Source organism: Chrysochloris asiatica, unplaced genomic scaffold (genome assembly GCF_000296735.1).
Source record: "Chrysochloris asiatica unplaced genomic scaffold, ChrAsi1.0 scaffold00115, whole genome shotgun sequence".
Classification (NCBI taxonomy): domain Eukaryota; kingdom Metazoa; phylum Chordata; class Mammalia; order Afrosoricida; family Chrysochloridae; genus Chrysochloris; species Chrysochloris asiatica.
This window is the reverse complement of record NW_006408633.1, coordinates 4475886-4481021: the sequence shown is the minus strand read 5'-3', so window position 1 is coordinate 4481021 and position 5136 is coordinate 4475886. Positions and strand designations below refer to the sequence as shown.

The window sequence follows — 5136 nt, the reverse complement described above, 5'->3', positions numbered from 1 at the left end:
CCAGGTACAGATTTCTCAGAAGTACAATTAAGTGTTCTGGAATACTCATACTTCTCAATGTTGTCCATAGCTTGTCATGATCCACACAATCGAAAGCTTTTGCGTAGTCAGCAAAGCATAGGTAAACACAATATATATACACACATATATACAACATATTATAAATACATTGTGATATATTACAATTGCATTGTAATATATTTGCATATCTGTCTCATTGGTTCTGTTTTTTCAGAGAACCCTAAAACACTTAAGTTTTATAGGGCATCTCAGATTCTCATGAAAATGAGCTTATTTGAAAACCAATTTTACAAATGAATAAATTCTATCTTTAAGGCCTTTGGTTAGGAGATAATCAGTATCATGTAAAGTCAATACTATATAGTAACTTTTAAAGAAATGTATCCAACGTGTTTATTGGGCTGGTTTCCCACTCATCCTGATTCGGGGTGCCTTTAGTGCTGCTTCTGTCTGAAGGCACATCCTTCTGGAAGTCTTGCTTTTCCTCCTGTGGGCAGAGGACAGTGGAGCAGGAAACACATGGAACTACTGTTTGTGCTAAAGATCCGAGGGGCTTTATAGCATCCTGGGCAGTTTACATCTGTGAAGCAGCAATTTCAGCTCCACCCCAAACACATCTTCTCGTTTCCTCTTATCTTCTGGGGAGGGATGAAGGAGATTGCTTGTAAAAAGTATGTTCTCATGAGGAGGTCTTCACAGATGGACCCACATAATAGTTTTGAATTTGAGTTTTAGAATCAAACAGATCTGCGTTTGTAACTCCCATGTCTGGAAACTTGGTAGGTGGGTTAAGCACTAGACTGCCAATTACAAAGTTGGCCGTTCAAACCGACCAACAGCAGCTCAGGATGAAGATAAGGGTGTCTGCTCCATTAAAGAGCTGTTCTTGTTGTTAAGTGCTGTCGAGTAGATTCTGACCCATAGCGACCCTGTATAGGGTTTCCAAAGATCAGCTGGTGAGCTTGAACCATCGACCTTGCAGTTCAAATGACTTTGCAGTCTGATGCATTAGCCCACAGCGCACACCTGGACTCTTTACAGTCTCAGAAATCCTGCACCGAGTCACTCTGAGTCAGAATCAACTCTATAGCAGATTTTTTTGTTGTTTTAAATAGAGATATTTCACTAGTATGAGTTCTTAAACAAATTCCCTAACTCTCTGTTCTGCAGTTTCCTTGTGTGTAAAGTGGATTCTTGCTATATATTAAAAAAAAAAAAAAGTTAAAATATGTGATAAAAAATATGAATTGGGAGGAAGCATTTGAACCTTTTAGCTGATTTTGCCTTCTAAGAGGGCAGTGTATGATTCACATCCATGGGAAAACCAATATGCTTATGGCTTGATTTGTATACCAAATGAATGTTCATTGAGTGGCTGTTTTACCCAGGCACAGTACTAGGCACTGGAGATACCACAGTGACCTAAACAAACAAGGGTTCTGCTCTATGGACCAGTTAGCCTAATGGGAGAGGTGGATGCAGTTCAGATGTCCACAAATAAATGTGAAATTGCTACAGTGGCAGGTGCTGCCCAGGAGGGCTGTACGGTGCTATGGATGAGTGGGATGATGATTCTGATGCTCTTGGGAAGATGATGGGAGGTGTACTCATTTCCTAGCACTGCTGTAACAAAAACTCACAAACTGGGTGGCTTAAAGCAATATAAATTCCTTCTTTCACAGTTTCAAAGAGTATAAGTCCAAAATCATGGGGTCAGCAGGATCATGCTCCCTCTGAAGATTCTAGGGAAGAATTATTCCTTGCCTAGAAAAAAGAACTATATATTTTTAGCTTTCAGTGGTTGCTAAGCATACCTGGAAGGAGCCCTAGTGGTGCAGAGAGTTAAATGTTGGGCTTACCTAAAGATCAGCAGTTTGAATCTACCAGCCATTCTGTGGGTGAAAGATGAGGCTTTCTGCTCCTATAAAGTTTTACTGCCTTGGAAACCCTACAGGGTCATTTTGAGTCCGAACTGACTCAACAGCATACTACCACCACCACCACACACACACACATATGGAGTCCTGGTGTGGTACTGTAAGATAAACACTGGACCTCAAGGTCCATTTAAGCCACAAGGTCGGTGGTTCAAACTCACCGGTGGCTCCTGGGAAACCCTACTCAGGGTTGTAATGAGTCAGAACCAACTCGATGGCACTTAACAACAACGACATATGTATACAGAGTAGAGTACTGGTGTGGCACTGTAGGTTAAACACTGGACTGCTAACCACAAAGCTGGTGATTCAAACCCAAAAGCTGCTCCTTGGAAATGCTGTACAGATTTGCTATAGTTAGAACCAACTTGATGACTCTAACAACATTGTATGGAGGAAATGGCTCACAGTTGTAGATGTAGGCAAGTTCCAGGTTTGTGGATCAGATGTCAGACTAAAGACCTTTCCTGAATCCTTTAGCTATGGGAGCTGATGAACCCAAGATAGGTAGGTCAGACAGCCGAAGCAAATGAATCCAAGCTTCAGCAGATTAGATGGAAGGCTATGGACAATTCGCATGATTGGCCAACAATACAGCAGGCCATTGGCTCAAATCCAAAGACCATGAGGATACAGATGCAGGATCTGCAAAAAGCAAACCAACTTTTCCACAGCACCCACATATGTTGAGAGCAGGCCACACCCCCAAAGAAACTTCCTTTCAATTGATTGGTTGATCATAGCCGATCTCATCACAGGAGACTAGCAAATTTCATCATGGGAGATTACCATGTTTTAACTGCTAGACCACCGAGAATCCTGACCCAGCCAGGTTGACATAAAATCTTAACTATCACAGATGACCTGCTAATAATGCAATTAAGATCATTGGAATTGATAAGGAGCTTGCTTCTCTGATAGAAGTTTTTGAGAGAGACCCAGAAACAGAGAGACTGCTCTATAACACTGAAGACAGTGCGAAATGGAATGACAGCAGCGAGAGCAATAGTGCCAGGAGACGGCTGTGGAATGGCTGTTGTGTGGTTTACCAACCCACGGAGCTGACAGCTGTTACACTCTTTTGCGCAGCATGCAGCTGCAGCTGAGAAAAAGCCATTCTGATCAAGCACTGCATCCTGAGTTGTTTCTATTACTACTGCATTGACCCTGATCCCAAATTGTAACCTGCCACTTCCCTGATAAACCCCATACCGGCAGGTGTGGTTTGTGAGTTTTGTGGGATGTTGTATTGAATCACCAGATCCAAAGACAGTAGAAGTATTGAGGTGATGAGAAGTTGGTGTTAGAGATGGTGGGACGGCACACAAATTTGGAGAAGTTGAGTGTTTGAGACACCTTTAGCCTCTGCCTCATGTGAATCAGCTTTGTGCTTATATAAAAGTCTTGTATAAAAGAAATTGTTCATTTAGGGCTCACCCTAACCCAATATGACCTCATTTGAACTTGATTACATGCAAAAACTCTATTTCTAAATAAAATCATTCCCCCAAGTGCTAAGGGTTAGGACTTCAACATACCTTTTTTGGAGTCCCAATTCAACCTGCAACTGAAGACTTCCCTAATGAAAGGACAGGTAGGTAGGGACCTGAATCTTGAATAGGATTCATTCCCCAAACAGGGAAGAAAGGAAAACATTCCAGGTAGTGGAAACAATTGTGTTTAATAGACTTTTGTTGATTTTTTTTTTTTTTTTAACCATCTTGCCTCTATTCTTCCTTCTGATAAGAACTCCCTAATTTCCTTTTGAGAAATTACATAAGCTTCATGGTTTAAAACTTTACTGGGAGGATGAGCCAAGAATGGAAAGGAGGCAAGCTGAAAGAAAAGGTTGAATGTTGCAAGAGGAACTGATTCAACAGCACATAACAATAACAAATGAGTTGGCATCGACTTGCTGGCCAGTGGTCTGGATTTTGTCTTTATCTGTGTTCTGAAATAATTGAGAAGCCCAGAAATTAGGCAGGTGGACTTGAAAATAACTCCTTTAGAACTGAGGAAACTGATGTGGAAAGTGTGACATTGGTGGGACCAAAAGACTTTGCTATCCCGAATTGAACTGAACACCTGTGGCAGCCCCAGAACAGACCAGAAGGCACGCTCCCTTTAGGCTTTAAGATCCCCCAAATGAGGAAACAGTCTTCCCTCAAGATTCACCAGGAAAGATGCATCACTCTTCTTCCCATGGAGAAGAGTAAATGGAGGCCAGTAAGGAGTCCTGGGGTGGTGCTGTAGGATTTGGACTACAAGCACTGGATTACAAGGTCAGTTTGAACCAAAAGGTCAGAGGTTCAGACTCACCAGCCACTCCTTGGAAACCCTATACATGGTTGCTATTAGTTGGAACCAACTCTTTGGCACTTAACAGCTACAGCAAGAGCAAAAGACCAAACATTGTTCTCTAGAATAATTCTATTCTGCCTCTTCACATGGAAGCAGAAGCAATGGGGAATATGTGTCCATCTCTAACACCCACGTCATTGAGTTTTTGACAGTTGTGAAGTACTTAGTATCTGTAACACTGTTTTTGTTTGTTTGTTTTTTAAATTAGTAGATATTAAGAAGTGTCCTACATGATTTTGATATGAAGTTTATGTCCTTTGGTGATACTAGCTCTGATCCCAATAAAAATGCAATTATCCCATCAAGAGATGGAGTCTACTTGCCCACCCATTAAATCTGGGCTTGCCTGTGACTTGCAGAAGAAAACATGGTGGAAGTGATGTGTGTGACTTCAAAGTCTTAGTGTTGAGAAACCTTATAGTTTCCACTCTTATCCTCATTGGATGCTGCTCTGAAGTCCTCTGTGAAGAAACATAGGCTCTGAACAGATACTAGTGTCTCTGAACTGACATTATGTGAAGGATGTTGAGATGACATATGTTTTGTTTTATAGATTATTTACTATTCACATGAAAAGGAGAAACCCAGGCTCCTTAAGGAAGGCCATGTGGAAAAAGAGGCCCAGCCCTCCCAGACCTTCCTGCTGATTTTAGTCCCTAGCTACCTCTCTGCTGAATGCATCTCCATGAGAGACAGGTAAGATCCATGGCAGAACTGCCCAGCCAACTCATGCAATTGTTTTAGGTTGGTTCATTATTAACAGTAGTTGACTGAAACCGGTAATAAGTAGGTGGAGCAGCAGCCTGAAGGGAAAAGA

General features: G+C 41.7%; 1 pseudogene; it reads right to left on the bottom strand.

The window, feature by feature from the left end:
• Positions 1–455: 455 nt before the first annotated feature.
• LOC102822345 lies at positions 456–3075 on the bottom strand (annotated as a pseudogene).
• Positions 3076–5136: the final 2061 nt, after the last annotated feature.